Genomic DNA, 19148 nt, shown 5'->3' with positions numbered 1-19148 from the left:
GCAGTTGACAGGCAGAACTGCTTTGTGGAGAAGAGAACTTCAGCAGTCACAATATTTATGCCCTTAATCAGCCCACACTTTTACTTCAGTTCACTGACAGGAAGAGGTGTTAAAAACAGGAGACAATTACAATAGAGATGCCCTGGCTCTTTCCTCTTTCCAGCCAACCCAAGAACCACATTTTTCCTAAAGCACAGCAGTTCCTTTTGGAAACGGGCCCTAGTGGTGACTGCTTTTGAGGACTGACTTAATTTTCTTGGAGTGCATATTCAAGACCTCATGGGTACAGTTTGCTTGAGTTCTATAATTCACTGGCATGAGAGATAATGCTTGTGGCTGAAGAGAGGCCTCCTTTTACCCATCTGTGAGCAAGAATCAATAAAAGTGAAACCTTAGCTCATCTTCAGTGAAGCAAACTTCTTCCATTGACTTCAGTACAGGCAGCACCATCTCAAGAACTTCACCTCCTCACAATTATGCTAGCCAAGCAGTTTATATGGTAAGAAAACTTTTCAAGTCAACAAATTCTGTCAGAATACAGAAGCTATGCTCGCTATGGATATTGAAGAAATAGTTTCAATATGTCCTAAGTCTTACAAGGACACATCTCTCACTGGACATACCCTGGAGGTCTCCCAATAGCTATTTATGCTGCTCCCACAACAGTGCTTGAACGTAAAGGCACCAAAGTCACACAGCTCCTAGTTCTGATCATCCAAACTGGAACCTCAGTTGTATACAGTGGTTACTGCTTCCAAGGAGCAGTGCAAGAGAGGCAGTGTTCGTAGCCACATAAGCAAATGTGGACTGTGAAACGTGAAGACTGTGATTGATATCAGCTTTCACGGCTATACTGGTCACAAACTGTAGCAGCCAAGAAGCCACTCCACTGTCTGTACTGCTGCTTCTATTATTAGAAAAGCAACTGCAAGACTGAAGAATGGGATGGAGTGCTGAAATCCTTTTGAAGTACCTCAAGCTCATGAGTCAGACCACTCACAGAAGGAGCAAGCTGTACAGCACATTCCTCCCTGCTGACAGATAAAATACATTAACTACCCAGAGGAACATCAATGCATTCATGAAATAATACCCTAATGCTCTGAAGCCTTACATGCTGCAGATGTTATAGTGGCCAGGAAGAATCAGTTTGCTTGAAGCCTAGAAGAAAGAGAAGCAAAGCAATGGGGCAGTCTCGCAATCTTTCTCACCACAAAAGAATACATTTTGTGTATTTAGCACACTTAGGAAATAAAGCAAGTAAAGGTTACTAAGGGATATTGCCAATCACTCAACTAAGGTTTGAAAGTTAAAAATAATCCTAAGAGGTTCAAAGATGCACAGAAAATTACCTACTTTGAAGTGCATTGTTGCAAGGTCCTGAAAAGACAGAAGAATCTGAACCAATGGTAAACAGACTTCAGGTTAACCTTTCTGACATTCAACCCCACTCAGAGACAATGACGGAAACACCACAGTCAATTCCTCAACACAAAGAGATCGAGCACTTGCCCAAGTATACCCTTTTTATCAGACATGGTTGTGGGTTCTATATTTCAGTCTCTTTATCTATAGTGATAACTTTCACGAGTGAGAAAGTATTCTCAGCACTCAAGCATATGACTTTATACAATAAATCCACAGAACACTTCAATTTGTTCACCCGTAACACTGATGGTTACTCTTAACAAGAAGGTAGCCCAACATCAAATTTGCTTAAGTTGGTATCACAGTTGATATCACAGTCTTAAAAGTCCTCCTCAGTCATACAATCTCAGTCATACATGGAAACTACAGTATTTTAAGTACTGTTACAATGCCAAATACATCCTAAGATCAAAGAAAATTGTGTCTGTAAGACTGCTTTATGAAAAACAGGCTGGCTTTTCTAGAGTTAAAAGGAAAAGTGACTCTGAAATCAAGGGAGTTTCAGAACCCACTCCCATTACAACACTTCAAGCATGTTCCTCTTTGTGAAAGAGCAGTGAGAGGAGAAGAAAGTGTTTCTTTTCTATGATGAAAACTGTAACAGTGCAGCTGGGTAACTAAAACATGCCACAAATACAGAGCTTGCTGTTATTGTTACCCTTATCACCCTTTCAAGCAAAGAACAGTTGGCTGTGGCTCTGTATTTTAATAACTTGAACCCAGCAGGTTACAACAGTGCTGTAGCCATACTCATCTGCCCCATCACTACTGCTCTGCACTAACCAAACAGGAACAAAGCTGACAAGCAGGATCTGACACATCAATCCCTGACTGCCATGGCATTTCTGGTTTTATTTTCCCTTTAAAAACTACAAGTATCATTACAAAGATTCCTATCTGCTGCATGAGCTGGAGAACTTGTTTCTTCCAGGATTCAAGTCAGACAAAGTCTGAGGCAGGCTTTCCTTCTATAGATATGAAAATAAGGACAAATAAAACAGGAGGAAAGAGGAAGATTTATTTAGTGCATAAAAAAAAGAGTGGGGGTAAGCTCATCTGAAATTCAGTATGGCAACCCAGGGACTTGAGCTTGAGGAAGGAAAGCTGCAGGAGAGAAAATGATCATCCCCAGAGCATGAAGCCCAATCACTAGGTCATACCCCAGGCTCCATACTGGCACCAGTAGTGTTCAACATCCTCATTAGCAGCCTGAACTACGGAGTGCACCCTCTAAGTTGGCAGCAAGCTTGCAGACAATGAAGAACTGGGAGGAGTGACTGATCAGCTTGCTCAGCACTGGGTCCAGTCCCGCGCTTCCCAGTACAATGTAAGATGCAGACTTACTGGAGGGAGTCCAACAGAGAGCCACTACGATGATGAAGGGACTGAAGCATCTTTCATATGAGAAGAGTCTGAGGAAGGTGGGACTCTATTCAGCCTGGAGAAGAAAAGACTTCAGGGGGGTAAACTTTACCCTTGCGTAAGTACCCAACAGAGGTGCAGGGAGAGGAGGAGATTTACCCAGACTCCTGCAGTATCCAGTGACAGGCTGTGAGGCAACAGGCACAAACTGAAATATAGGACATCCCACTTCAACACAAGGAGAACAAATCCTCCAAGAGTGGTCGGACACTGGCACAGATCACACAGTGGAGCTGTGAAGTGTCCACCCTTGGAGCTATTCAAAACCTGACCGGATATGGACCTGGGCAACCTCTAATTGACCCTGCATGGTGTTCAACTACGTGATCCTGTGGTCCCTTCCAAACTAAACAACTCTGCGATCCACAGTCTGACACCAGGAGGAAAAACACAGTCTTAACAGAATTCTTTCTTAGTGGATACCACCAGCTACAACAAAACCTAGGTTTTCCTCCTGCAGCATGAAAAGGTGCAGCCTTTACAGTCATAAAGCACACACTGCAAATACAAACTGGAAAAGTTCTGTCTTGCTGCTACAGAACTGCAGCATAGACATAAATTTCAAGGATAGTTCAAACTTTCATATTACAAAAGCAGAATGATTCACCTGGGATCATCAGATTCAGGCAGGAAAGTGGGACCAGTAAACACTACCACAAGCTTGAAGCAATGATGCGTTTTAGCCAGAATGATCACTGCTATCAGTCTTGAGATCTTCATTTATATCTGCATCTTTAGCTACATTACACAGTATGATGGCAAATTACTTCATTAAGACTGTTTCGCTGCATGTCAAGCATGAAGCATACAAGCAACCACATTGAAATTGAGCTACTTTTAGTTACTCAAATACCCAAAACATTCAAATTACTACTTAATGCTCAGAAGATATAGCTGTTGACACTTAATTAAACTTAAATCTTAGACTAGTAATAAGTAAACAAAAGAAAACCCCAACCCAACATGTAAAGTGGGAAGGCCTCAATTATTTCCCCTATTATCTTTATTCAAGATATTTCTTGTTTTTCCAGTTTCGGACAAGTTGCTCTAACACGAGAAGCTGAAAAGAGCCAGTGCAACACCATGTGATAGAAGTCAGCCCAACCACAGCTATCAGATGAAGATGGGATGATGGGGCAGCAAACAACAGTTGGACCAGAAAGGATCCTTATGGAAATGAGGTCTGCTACACTGGAAGAGCTGCTGGGCAAGACTGGTTGTCCCAACACACAAACCGTAACCAGCACAAGTCACCTAAATTACCTTTGAAATTGCTATGGATTTGTTAGGCATGCTGTAGTCTTTGGAGCACAGCAAGCTTAAGAGTTTTGGGCTTTTAAAGCATGTCAGAACAGGTTAAAAACATTCAACCCCCCTCTCTTCCCTGTAAGCTTAAGTACAAAAAAGAAAGAGAAATATCCTTGTTACAAAAGTTCTGTAGCCACATGCCACAGGCACCACAGTACCACTATTTCGGCAGGGTCAGGGTGGCAGCTGTTTTGACTTTTAGCAGGCTTTGGATTTGGTTGGAAAAGCAAATTAAAACAAGTATTTTCTCCCTCAGAGAGCACTCTGAAAGCACATCCTTTATCACAGTCCAAGTACTGCATCGTAACAATAACCTGAGCTGTCTTTGCAGAGCCAACTGACTATGCAGCAAAATCTACTCAGGGGCAGTACTGAAATCCTACAATACCATTACTGTAGTTTCCTTTTGAGTCATTGGCAATGGTATGCATTACTCATTTGATCCTGTTGCTTGTCCTTCCAGGTGTAATTCCCTGCGATGCTGAAGAGTCATTCATAAGATACTTCACTTCCCTCAACTATTAAGGTGACTCCAAAGCTACCATATCATACAGCCTTAAAAAAGGGAACAGATACAAGACAAAAGCAGATTCTCTCAGTGGGGTTCCAGGGAAGGCAGTGCCCAGAGCATATACCCAGCTGCACAGCCCTAAGTCAAGGGATGCTTTTTACATTGTGTGATCAACACCAAAGAACAGTAAATCCAAACCAACTGTGTGAAAAATCCCATTAGGGCAATGGTCTGTGCAAAGCAAATTACTTGTGAAACAGCAGTCCTGCCTCCTCCAGGGAGAGAACTACCTCTTTCAAAGCAGGGGGAATGGTTGAAACCTGCTTTGCAGCATCAGCTCTTAACTTGATCTTGATGCAAAATAGTCAGCCTTGTGCAAGCTGGCTACAATGAACTAATAAAACAGAAGCCACTGTCCAGGGCCACAGCATTCCAAGTTCCATTCCACTGTTGGCTGCTTGTGCAGAGCTACACACTGCAACGCCACAGGACTTTCTATTAGGAACCAAGCTTTCTTCCTTATATGACAGAAGCAGTGTCTGCACTGTGCAGTCCAGAATAATATGAATACTGGGGAAACAGGACAAAGACTCATTGAGATAAAATGCACTAGCAAGACAGAAGCAAGCCTTCAATAACAAAAATTGGGGAAAACCTGTAATTCTGTTTCATGAAGAAACATGAGCAGGGTCTGATGGCTGGAAAGAAATAGAAGTAAGAATCACCTATTACCATAAATAGATGGATGTAGCCTACACTATATCTGTTGCTTTCAAAGTGGACAGATTTGAGTCCTTACCGCTTCTGACAGCAACACATAAGATCTGAAGGTACTTGTTGCAGAAAGTTGAGGTATATTCTGTGATAACTGTAGAACTGCCCAAAATGAACTCCTGATAGAGACTGCTCAAGATTTGCCACTGTTATTTAAGAGGGAGCAAGCTTGATTACAACAAAGTTCTGCAAAACCTGCTGGTTTGCTCTTACTTAACAAAACCAAGCGGAAAGCCACAGTTCCAGCCATGTGGAAGACCCTGCTCCTACTTAATCCAGATTCCTAAGTCAGGCCAGTTGAAAACACAGCATTACAGAGCAATTGGCATATAGCAATGAACCAGCCCAGGAAGAGATGGCCATTTCCTCACCTTTGAAGATCTGTAGATTGCTTCTGACTTCAAAGAAAGCAGAGCATCTACAAGCTTTTCAGATGTTTTTCCCAAAAACACAGCTGCACAAGTATCAGGACATTCAGCAGTCGTACACCAAATATCCCAAGGCCATGAAACATCAAGTCTTTCTGGGGACAGAAGAACTCAACAGAATTTAACTATCACCTAGTGCATAAGGGACTGGGGAGGCGAGCTAGCAATGAGAAGACACGAAGTTTCACACCCCTGCCATAGGCAGAGATAACTTCCACTAGAATAGAATCATAGAATCTTTAATGTTCCTTCCAACCCAAATCATTCTATCATGAAGACTGTATCACATCACAGCTAGAGAGGTAACTCATCGAGGGTTTTCTGGTACCCATGAAATTCTCTCAAGTGCCTTGAGGTCTATCAAATCTGAGAACCGGAAAACCATAAAAGGGCTGGAAGTGAGCAAACAATTACTTTTTCTTTAAACAAGATGTGCAACTTGCCTAAAAGTCCAAGTGAGAGCTTGCATTTACCTCTCCCCACATACCAAGTCTAATTAAATAGCACAGTGAAGAGGCTTGATCAACCAGCAAGCATTCAGCGCCTTAGGTCTACAACTGCACCAGCAGGACAAGGGCACAGGAAGGGTTAGAGCCCAAAGGGTACAGAAAAGCTGCCAAAGTGAATACAGGTAAGAACTAAGACTATGCTTTTCAGAGATGTTCTAGGTAACAATTACTGTACTAAGCAAGGAAACTGTGTTTCCTGGGGTTCAAATCCAGCTGGGCTCAGAAACACATGATCTTCCATTTATACTTTAAATAAGTCATTCTGATTCAAAACCACCAAATCTTCATTATTTTTTCCTCCTAAAGGAAAGCAAATTGCATTGCTTTAATCACTGGTTGAAGGCTTGAGTCAAGCAAACTAACAGTACTATTACTGGAAATCAAGATTATAACTGTGGTAAGACCACTGCTGTATCCCAGCTCTTGCTAGGTTAATCCCAAGTCTTGCCTAAGTTACTACAAAATGCTGTTGATGCTCTCTCTTTTCACAACTGACATTACTCAACCCAGTTCATGATACACTGTAAAGAACCACTACATAAAAGCAGTGCCAGATGCATTTGGAAAACCCTTTACTTTTGGATTATCTCTGCTAAACGGCCTACATGGGAAAGGCAAAATGCCATTCTGTGTATTTGTCATCTCCTTGCAGTGACCTCAGAACTGAGGAGTTTGTCTCTCCACTTGAAGGACATTTACCATTTAAACCTCTTTCAGGTCATCTGATAACACAGCAGATGAATAAATATAGCAGTATTTATCTGCTATATTTATTACAAATATTTATATATACATTAATATTCATATATTAAAATAGCAGTAGCAGATAAAACAGAGCTACTGAGTGCCTGAATGATGGTAAGAACAGAAATACATATTCAAGCAGAGTATTCTGAGGTTGCAGAAGCAGTATAATCTAAAAATCAATATCCTCAAGCACAGCTGCAACATTCTTCTCTCCTCTACACCTCAGCACCATCCTGCAGTTCCAATGAGTTAACGTTGCCATATGGCACGAACCAGAACCAAGTCACTGGACATTTTCAAGCTGCAATATATAATGGAAAACTTCATAATGAAACAATCAAAAGAATAACTGGATGCAGATGTAAGGAAGCAAAAGGAGAAATCTTTCAAAAGAAGCCTTAAATGTTTGCACCATCAGGTTTCAAGGAGTTTATTAAACTTTTCACCCACACCACAAACAGCCTTTACAACAAAGAAGTTATAACAGGAAAAATATTTCCTCTTGGGAACAGCAAATTCCTACATTCAGTTTTATGTTCCTGTTTATGCAAGTGCCATTATTAAAACACTAGGCCACAATAAGCTTAAAAAGCATGCTGGAAAGTGCATGACAGTAATTCTACCTGGGAACTTAAGCTAGTACTTTCACTGGTATGACACAGCAAATGATTCAAGCTGACAAAGCATCTTACCATACTTAAATTTACCCCAGGTTATCCTGCACCAGTTCAGAGACTCTTAAGAATTAAGTGTGTGGCCACGTTTCAGCTTGCCAGGAAGCATAAATCATCATCAGATCAGAAGCAACACCTTTCATGGCACTCTCAGCCTATCACAAATGAAGTAATTAGCAGGGAAAAAAACCAGCTTCTCTCTTTAGATTATTCCTGTTGCTACACCCCAAAGCAGCAACAAAAAGTTCACTGTTCTTAATTTTATGAAGTTTAGCTCTCTGGCATCTGTTACTATTACAAAACAAGTAATCCTCTTATACCTGCTGACAACTGCATAAGAATACCTTGGATTTGTGGCTGACTGTCTTACTGGGAGCTTCAGCAGGACTTTTTACAGACATAAAATGATAAGACTTGAGGCAAACCAATTTACTGCAACATTCTGAATGGCTGGCTCCAATACCTACCCTTCACCCTCAGTGCACAGCCTAATGTTCACTGAAATATCTGGGACCCAGTTTTGAAATAGGCTGCTGAACTGACAGTAATTAAGGCTTCTCTTCCTCTTTCTCCCCTCCTTCCTCAAATTAAAATAAGATGTATTTAAAATCCAAATCTCAGATCAAAAACCTTTTATATACATAGGGAAGAAATGGTAAAAATGACAGCAGAAAAATGCTGGGGGAACTAAGAACAGACTTCAGAGTACATCAGTTAAAAACAGTGCTTCACTGCAGGGCAATTTCACTGGAGAGCACCTGTTAAAGGGTTCAACAACAGAGTTGTGGAAGAGACTGTGGAAATGGACTTGTCCATTTCAAACACAGCCACAAACGCAAGACGTTATGAATCTCAACATTTCATTTTACAATTAAATGATTAACGTGAATACTCTGAAGTCTGTGGGTAACAATAGGCACTGTAAGCCCTTTTCATGCAGCTTGTCATGATCTGTGGCTACAAGTGCCTTGGCTTACTCATGAAGCACTTGCCAAGTGTCTTACAAATTACTCTCTTCAGACAAAAAGAAAGCTAGGCATAAATAAGGTTATTCAGGCTACAGAAGTCTGGCACTCACACAGAGCAAGAGCTTTGGTCAGTGCACTTCCCAACACTGAACTCTACCTACCCAAATAAACCCTCCATATGTGGATCCTAGAAACCCTGTCTCAAAACAAACCCATGAGTAATCAGACCCCCAGATTTACCACATTAGTTTTGCCAGGTATGAGGAAAAAGTAATAGGATTGGAAGAGAAAGGAGCAAAACACCTAAAGAAAGGAGCAGACCATCTGCTATGGTTCTTCCTTCATCACAGCAGCCACCAGAACAAACCTTAACCTTCCTACAAGTGACACACGGTGAAGCCACGTGTGGTTATGTGAACTCAGCTCTGCATCTGAGCTTTTAAAGTTTAGTGGGCTGTTAAAACATATACAAACAATGAGAGCAGTAAACAGGAGGGGGGAACGGTTCAGTATTTTCTTCTCCCTCTGAAACCAGTGAGGGATAAAAGCGCTACTCTGCCTCTACAAATCTTGCCAACCTCCATAAGCCCAAGGTAGGCATCAAATGATCTTTAGCACATCTAAGACAACAGGATTACCAGGGCAAAGGCATTGCTGTTGCCACATTCCTGCCTACCTTATTAGGTTAAGGTAGTAGTATTAGGTTTGATGATACAAATACAAGTGTTTCAAATTAAACCAGATCATTTCTTTTTTGTCTTTATGCAGTCCCCTATGTGCAAAAGGTTTAACAGACATTTATATTCACCACACCTGCATCCAAAAGCTTTCTGCAATGTAAACTGAACTTCATAGGTCCTTCATGTTGTGTTAGCTACACACAAGCTATGGTTACATTTATTTCGAAGCAAAGCTGTTGCTAGGAGAAACAACATCTGAATTTTATGCCAGAGACAAGTACAAGAAATAAAAATGGGTATGAAAGAAGAATACATTTGGAAACGAAACAGGCAGTTACCAGAGTTGGAGTTTTGCCAGGCCATCTGTATATGTATATCAAAATAGAACAGGTTCAGGTACAGAACTCAAGAGGCCACTTTTTCACACGTGCTACATAGCAGTACAGAACCCTTCTACCACCCACACTGTTGCTCTCTCCAAGGTCTTCCCAGATATGCTCGAATACACGTCCAGCCTCATGTTTCTGCATGTCCCTGGGTCAGAATCAAAACTGACTGTCCTGGGTTTTTATATACAGAGTAGAAAGTCTTAAACCCACAAAATTTATTCTTTTACTACCTTATCCTTTTTCCTAATATTAAGACTAAACAGGTACCTGCATATGCCTTTTGGATCTAAAAGGGTATGATAAGCAAGGTGGACTAAACATCACCTACAGAAAAGCATGCAGCTTCATACACCGCCTGCCACTGCCAGATTAACAGGTTGCTCCAAAAGCAGCACAAGTAAAGCCCAGTTTCCCAAAAACTTGTTGTCCAGCCTCCTTCTCCTCAATAGGCTGGAGAAGATATGCCAGCACTGTGGCAAAGCCAAAGCCACTGATACACTGGTTGGACATGCAGCAGATATCAAACAAGACATAGGATGGCTAAACCTGCCTGCTCTGCCTTCAGCTGAGGTGCTAACTTGGGTCTCTCTCCTCTGCTCAGCTGCCAGTTTTCACAGAACTCCTGAGAACACCACTGGGTGCAGTGCTGGTGTCCTTAGCATAAGGACATGGAGCTGTTGGAGCAAGTCCAGGGAGGTCACGAGGATGCTCAGGGGCTGCAGCACCTCCTGTATGGAGACAGGCTGAGAACATTGGGGCTGTTCAGCCTGGAGAAGAGAAGCTGTGTGAAGACCTCAGAGCAGCTTCCAGTGTCTGAAGGAGGCTACAAGGATGCTGGAGAGGGACTCTTCATCAAGGACTGAAGCCATAGGACAAGGGGTGATGGGTTCAGAGTGAAACAGGGCAAGTTCAGGTTAGATCTAAGGCAGAAGCTCTTCCCTGTGAGGGTGCTGAGGCGCTGGCACAGGGTGTCGAGAGGAGCTGTGGCAGTGTTCAAGGCCAGGTTGGACAGAGCCTTGACATGATCTAGTATGAGGTGTCCCTGACCATGACAGGGGGGGGCTGGAACTGGATGATCTTAAGGTCCTTTCCAACCCAAACCGTTCTATGATTTTGTGCCTGAAATCTGGTCAGTCACGTATAGATTTGCAATGAAGCAAACCAGAAGAGTGGGAGGGATTACAGAAAGAAGAGCTGTTAAGCATAGCTTCATCCCGTCAGGAAAGTATGCTTATAACACTGTCACATTTACCTACATTGATAACACCCAAGTCACCAAATTACATTAAAATGGTGTTCAATGGCCCACCCTTAACACCACTCTGGAACATAACTGACACCTAAATTTCCCCCTCCAATTTCTGGCAAGCAAACTCAGACACTACAGTCACAGAAAAGTGCACATGCTTGTCTTAAATTGAAAAACATCAGATAAATTCCTCCTTTCTGCCACCAAAAAAACCCCACATCCACAAGCACTCTTGCCATCATCCCAAGGATTCAACCTTCCAGAACCACAGCAGCGCTGCCCTTGCTCTTAGAACACCATTTCTATTTATAGTTTTACATAAGTGAGAAGCTGTAATAAAGCTATTTATCTTTCTTCTCCCCCTTTACTTCAGTTACAGACCTGAGGTGAACAGCTAAACTAGTTTAAACTATTAGAGTCTTTAAACAGGGACAATTCCATACTTTTCAGAACTATAACGTTCAAAAAACAAGCTTTCCAGTTATATCAAAAGAAGTAACACCACTGGCACTAGCCTGTAAAGTAAATACTTGTGAAATGACATAATGAAAGTACTTAAAAGAACAAACCAAAACAAACCCCAGGCACTGCTGTCTTATTAAATCTTAAAGACTTTAATTTTCTACCTTGCTATAACACTAAAAGTGCCCTTCTTTACAGAGCAGCAGTGAGACTGTATCTCTCCTCCTCCAGTCTGCTTAGGGAAGAGAATCTCCAAGCTGTCCGATTCAGTTCTGCTTCAAGTTCAGCTGTGAATGAAGCTGTTCTGATTTGACTTCAGCTTGCACTAGTGAAGTTGTTGACCCTCTTAGAGCCCCTTCTTAATTCTTTATTAGCTTTAAAACAACTGAGGCACGACCAGCAAAGTGTGAATTGGAACCACTGATATTTTTAGTATTAGTCTATACCCTGTTCTTTACATATATTAATAACAGAAGGTATAGGTGTGCACTGAGACAAAACTTCCCCATAGCTCTCCACCACGGTACTAATCTCTTTCCTAAACTGCTACTTTACTTAAATGTTGATTGCTCTCGACTGTTCAACACTGAACAACTTCTGCATTTTGTTGGCTATTCATACAGCTTAAGTACTTTGGAAGTTCTTTACAACTGCCTGTGTAGCTGATGAACTCAAACAGCACACATAGAAAACTTCAGAGGAACCCCACTGCTAAGCTTTCATCCAAATGAGCACTGGTCTTTGTATTCCTTTACCAACCAGTTTTCAGTTTATGATAATCCTTTGTTCTCACCCTACACTTAGTTTTCTTCTCTAAAGGAACTTTGCAGAAGGCACTTCTGCAGTCTAAAGGACACTAACCAGCCAACAAAACAGAAAGAAAAGGCCAAGAAATCTACTTCAGTGACACTTTATTCACATACTAAAGCCATATCCTGCATAGGACTCTTCTCTTAAATCGGGGCCATAAGCACTAGTCCAACAAACGCATTAAAGGTGGTACTGACACCAAAAGATGCAGTCCCTTCCTCTTTCCCTTTGTTAACTGTACCCACCTTCTTCTTTCACCACACCCACAAAATTAACTGGGTTAGGGACCGTGTTTTGTGCCTCCAGCAAAAACGTGCAGGCAGTTTTAGTGTGGATCAAGGACATGATCCACATCACGACACAATCATTAAAATATCTGGCCAATAAAACTGATCCAGCAGTTACAGAATGAGCCTGAAAGCCTGGGACTGGCTTTCTGCAGTGGCACTCCCTGCTTGGAATGCCTTTGGGCAAAGAAAACAACAAAACCCATCAAAACACGCACAAAACCCCAGCAGCCTCATAGGCAGAATTGCTCGCTGGTGTCATGGAACATTTTTAGGAATGCAAACGTATTATCCTTATTTATTCCCGTAAGTGCATATACAAAGGGCTGGACTATTATCACCACTGTGCTGATTGCAACAGCAGTGCAATTACATGCCTACACAATCACACAGTTGACATGTCATCTGAAGCATTAGAGTTTATATTCCACTATCATAAACGCAAGCAGATTACATATCTTGGAGCTGTATTTTGGCTCAGCTCACACTGGAAAGTTACACCACTAAGCTGATATTCCATACAGGATTTACTAACTACCCTGTCTAATTAAGGTTGCACAACTCCTCCATTTTCAAGATCCCTTTTTCAGAAGCTTAAACCCTTGCCAAAGTAACCTTTGGCAAGAGACTTCTCTGTCCCTCAAACACACCCGACAGAGAAAGGAAAAGTGATATATCCATCGGTTTGAGTTTCATTCTGAAGAAGTCATTTCCCAGAAAAAAATGACAGAGAAAATATCAATTTATTTTTCCCTTCAGTTCTCTGGAAAATCTATAAAATTTCTATGCTTTAGAACAGTTACATTAAATGAGAATGAAAAATTGCATCTCTGACTTAAAGGCATCATCTCCAACATATTCCAATACAGACACAATCACACTGTGAAGTGGGAAAAAACTCCTCCTTCATACACTCAGCAAAGAATTGGTGGATGAAGAATTTAACTCCCTGAGATTCTGCTTTTTCAAATCAGAGTCAGACAAAAGCTTTCCTGTAATTATTTCATCTGGCTCCTAAAAGCCTAACATCAAGAAAAAGACCAAGAAAAGGAATGGAGACACATCTCTCAGGTATTCTTAGTCATATCCTTTCAGGCACTCAACCTGAAAGATGACTAGTGTGAGTAGATACGCTCAAAACAAAGACCCAGAAGAACCAGGAGGGATGCAAACACATCCTAAAAATAGCAAACTCAGCCAGAAGCAGGAACAGAACACAGAATTCCCTGAACTTTTTCTTCCTTTGGCTGTTAGCACATCCCACAGCTATTCCTGGACTTAAAAGTAAATGATTACACTTTTCTGTATAGGTTTTCCTCAGTAATTTCATCTTTTCTATCCTTAGGCAGATGTAACACATCTGGCATGCTTGCAGTAGTTTCTGTATTATCCAGAGGAGGTAAAAATTACAGGACCTAAATAGCAACAAACAACAAACCTGTCACTAGTACAAACCCAACAGCGTGTGCTTCTACTCAAAGGTTAGTGCCAGGAGGCAGCAGCTTCCTAAAACTAAAATTCAGAGAACATTTCAATAACTATAAAAGATCATTCCAAAAGATGAGCTAAACGAAACAACAGAAAATGGAAGGTAAGCTTCACTGCTTTTGACACATCGCTGACACTACCTGAGCTACGAAGAAGTATGGTAAAGCTTGTAACTCCTGCTCCAAAAAGGAGAGATGGGAATTTCCTGATGTGATTTTACGATTAGAAACAGGACAAGGGTCACTGAATAGCTCTCCTTACAAACAGACACAACTTGCACAAAGAAGTTGACAGCAAGTTCACTGTACTCATCACCTCCTCTTACGCAAAGGCACAATGAGCCTTTGCTCTGAGGCCACAGTCAGAACAGCTCCAATGTCCCCAATTCATTCAACTCTGATCTTTTCTTATCAAGACAGCTCACAAATTGCACACAAACTTCCTCTCACAAAGAGTAAAAAATAAATTCAAAGATCCTTGCTTGAGCTCTGCATAAGCTACACCTAAATCATACAAATCAGAGAAAAGCTGCGCTGAAGCCAGTGATTACCTAGAAACCCAACACACAACCATAGCATAAACTAGAAGTTCTGTGTGGCATGTTGCTATCCAAATCTATTGAGTCCCACCAGGTATTTTTGCATGTTCAAAGAAAACACAAAGTTAGCACAATTTTGTTTCTCCATTTCATATACTGCCTGACCTCAAAACCACAAGCTGTTTCTCCCCTTCCTGTCCAGTCCTCAGAATAGTGACCAGTCCCAAAACCAAAATATTGCCAGTTAAACATCCCACTGTAGGAATAGAGGAGGGTAGAAAGCACTGGCTGGATGACTGGGTTAGAGGCAGAGACAGATCTCCTGAAACAACACCTCCTTCCTTATTTGGGGCAACAAATCTATCTCATCTGCTGCTCTCCAGCTTCTGCTGCACTTCCTGCCCGAGGAGAGGGGACAACTTGTCGTGAGATGCATGTGCTGTCTGCACTGAGGAAGTGTTGTCTCAGCAGCTCCACCTGTACCTCTCACAGTTCTGGAAGACAAAATTATTTACACTCTTAGAAGTACAGAAGAGTTAAGGCTGCCTGAGGCAGTGAAACAAAGGTGATTTTAAACTAGAGGGGAAAAAAAGAAGTATGACTGCCGAAAAAGTTACAGAGTGGTCACTACTTAACCATTCATTCAGATCTGCCAGGAATGTTTAATCACTTGAGGAGAGCAAAGGGAGAACACCACTAAAAATTCAAGTCTCAATTTTAGTGTACTTGGCTAAATAACAGAAGGAAGAAAGGGAAATTGCCCTCACTTGACAAACTTGATAATTCTTACAGACTCTATTTAAATGTCACCTTCCCTGCTAGCACAGAACAGTATCAGGCAAAGCCACAGGATTTGTTCACTGTTTATTAGGCACCACATCATTACACCAGTAAGCATACTCACAGCACTAAGACTTCGCATGTGGTAACAGTTACTACTCTTCCTTTCATCAGCCCACAGCCCACCAACCTGTCCAATGTTACTGCGAGACTATGTGTGTTGGCAAGAAGCTGAAACAGAAGGTTTTGTTGAGTCGTCCTCTTCACTGTTGGGGTATGAAACCTATGAAAAACTCTTGAGCACAACTCTCAAGGAAACTCCTTCCCAAGATACACACAGCCCTGTTGGCCACATGCAACACTTCTCTCTTCCTGTGCTCTGACCATCAGAACAACACTGATGGTTGCTGCAGACAGGAGGATGTTCCACCTCTGCCAGGTCCTTCCTGTCCCCAGCTAGAGGTGCAGGCTGAGCACACACCACTGAGGTGTGGAGCAGGGTGAAGCACAAGATTAACATCTTGAGTACCAGGACTGCATTACTAACCGATTACTCTGCTGTCCTAGAGTCTTCTAGTTGCAATACTACAACACTATCACACTAATGTTAACTTCTGCACTTAGCAGGAAGAGACTTCAAGACAGTTTGTCTAACTGTATTTACAAAGCAAGCTTTTGTCTAGTAGTCCTATTCTTAGCAATTTGATTAGATACAGCTATATTAAACTTTAGTCTGCAACTTACTTGCCCAGAGATGCTCTAATCTAAAAGATGGTGCTTTAAACCTAGCTTTGTAGGTGAGCAGAAGGTCATCAGATATTTACCACAGATAAACATATGCTTGAGATATGCTCCATCTCCCTCCCATTACATCTACTGCACTGCTTTGTGGTTTCTGGTTTACTTGTATATTAAATGACAAATTGTAACATGGGGGGAAAGATATTTGCCAACAAAGGATCATGTACTCTCAAGTTTGTTTTTTTTTAGAAAGCATCTTCCAAAAAATGCAGAAAATATTTAGCAGTGTTATTTAAAGGTGCCTTTCAAATCACACTGATATGCAGATTCCGAGTTCCTAACTGAACAGCTCCTCCAGTGACAGCAATACACAATAAGCTTTAAAAGAAGAAAAAGGCTTAGAAGAGTTAGAAGAAGGCCTTCCTGAAAGCACATAAAAATATCATTGCTAGACTATCTAAACATGCTTCACAAAAAGACACTCAGTTTTTCTTTTCATAAGCATTACAGACTTCAAGAGAACAACACAGATATTGATCATACTCTGCCCTTTAAAAATCAAAGGCAACCAATTATACCCCAGTTCCCTCTCATACTTGCATCTTACGAAAAAAAAAGATCAGGGAAGGGAAAGTGTCCTTTGCAATTTCTCTTCCCATTCCCCCCTTTATATTGCTTATCCAGTTATACACTCTCTTTACATAACACCAAATGCATCTGCAAACAGAAACACCTGGTTCAAACAGCACAGATTAGAGCTGCTAATATAGACAGATCATGTCATTTCTGTAACAAATCCCCTAGGATCCTAGCATGGAAATACAGGTTTATGTGGTGATGCAGAGGAGGACAGACCTAATTCATGAGTTTTCCTCATCTCTTCCAGCTTTATTCACAAAATTCACCAACAATTTCACAACAGCAGCAAAGCCCAGAAGGAGAACGTAGCACTCATCAGGTTTCCTTCATTCGGCGTTGAGCTCTCACCTACACATTACACACAAAGTTACAGTGATAAAAGAATGCCCTGAATCTACGTTGCAGGCTGAGTTTAAGTCCCTAATTACAAATGGTTATGTCACTTCTCACCCAACAGATGACCCAAGCTCAGAAGAGGAAAAGGTAAATAAGTTAAAAACCTGCAATACACCTTCAACACAACTGAAGCAGAACACTACCTCTAGTTAAGACAAGTAAACTTATTTAGCTGGTTACCCTCTTAATCACGAAGAAAAATGAACAGGAAAACCAACTCATCAACTGCTCTGCTACTAAAAGAAAGGACAAAGCCTTAATCTTCTCAATGAACCCACACATACCTATTATCTTGTATTTCCTTTTGCAGAGATGAAGTCTACCTTTGACTTTGTTTTTGGAATTGAACACAGAATAATTCTGGAGCACCGTCTCTGAGATGCATGACTACAAGTCTTAGATACCAACTCTAATGAAGCAGTGTATCAGTTCTGATTTAGTTATGACATACTCCATAGAGAGGGGACCTAGTGACAGTCTTTTACAAATCTATCAATCTGGAATCAAACACATACATTTCTCTGTCTACATATGTTGAAGTCATAAAGATAGGCTTTCCAGGCTTGCTCTGCATATGGTGCTGAGCACTGAGGAGGGTAAAGAAAGAATGGACAAAAAACCCCAAGCTATTCTTTCTATTTTGTAGCTTTCATTATAAAATATGTTAACATCTTAATATCAAATAAAATATATTTAAACTGACTTCATATAAGTGTTTGCTTAAAATCCTGTCCAAACCAAAAGCCATGCTTTATAGGCAAAAGCAAAAAGAAGGGCCTCCTTACCCATACACCATCCCAGCAAACACTTGTGTAGCTGTTTGTAAGTGATACTTCAAACAAACATACTAAGACATTTCAAGACTGTAAAACAAAAGATTTCCAATTGTAAAGATACATCAGCAACGCCAACCAACAAATGCTTCAGGAAGACTCTAGAAGGTATGCAGGTCATGCTAAGACCACTTTCCAAGCAATAGGCAAAAGAAACCACACAGTTCTGCAGTCAGCAGTAAAACTATCCCAAGGAAACAGCTTTCAAAGATTGACAACCATATCGTCATGGGACAATGGCTTGAATTTTAACTACCACGTTCAATACACTCAGTGAGTCCCCAGGGTCATATGCTGCAGGACTTTAACATCACCATTACGCCCATGAACTTTCCCATTTCCAATTAGTAATACACAGGATACCTTGAAAGTCAATCCTTCCTTCTGGAAGGCCTTTGTGCTTTAAGGCATAAAGCAGACGTTTCAAAGTATCCCTGCCACTGCAAATACTATGTGGACTTCTTTTGATGAGCAGATACAAACATAGGAAAAGATTTTTAGAACAGCATTATCTGGGAAAGCTTGAGCTGTACCAGGCAAGGCAATTTTGAAGCAGTGCAACATTGCAACAGTTCTAGCCCAAGAGAACAGTATCTAGCTTGCTGCTGCTGCCATCATCTCCTTAAGAAGAACTGGAAGCTCACCTAGAGTATCCACAGAAACACTGTGCATCTCGGAAAGGCGCATGACAGAGTACCAAAAGGCACATTATCACAGAAGCTTCAGCTCTTGTAGCCTAACAAAAAGAGTGCTCCATGTGCATCAACACTGACTCTCTGACTAATGAGGAGTCTGACCAGACTCCAGAGCTGTGTGCTGCCATTCCTTTTTTTCCTTGTTTACATGGCAAGACCTGCGGATGCAGCCTGGGCAGAAGAGAGGGGAAGAATATTAGGAGGACTGCTCATACTTTGCACTCAGCAGATTCACCTCCACCCCTTTCCAAGGTTTAAGCACGTACAAAGAATTGATGGCTGTTTCCTTGCACGAAGTGCAGCAGCTAGGATGAAAATCAGTGCATCTGAGGACAAGACTAGAGCCTTCCTTAGTATTTCAGTTCAGTCCATCATCTTGATGAGCCTATGAA

General features: G+C 41.4%; 2 protein-coding genes across 2 annotated transcripts in view; both read right to left on the bottom strand.

Moving 5' to 3' along the window:
* The window catches only part of NEK2 (NIMA related kinase 2), a 92776-nt gene that overhangs the window by 59235 nt on the left and 14393 nt on the right, over positions 1 to 19148 (bottom strand). The window lies entirely within an intron of this gene.
* The window catches only part of LPGAT1 (lysophosphatidylglycerol acyltransferase 1), a 59251-nt gene that overhangs the window by 38416 nt on the left and 1687 nt on the right, over positions 1 to 19148 (bottom strand). The gene's annotated exons all lie outside the window — the stretch shown is intronic.

Source organism: Melopsittacus undulatus, chromosome 3, assembly GCF_012275295.1.
Source record: "Melopsittacus undulatus isolate bMelUnd1 chromosome 3, bMelUnd1.mat.Z, whole genome shotgun sequence".
Taxonomy (NCBI): Eukaryota; Metazoa; Chordata; class Aves; order Psittaciformes; family Psittaculidae; genus Melopsittacus; species Melopsittacus undulatus.
This window is presented reverse-complemented; position numbering and strand designations above follow the sequence as displayed.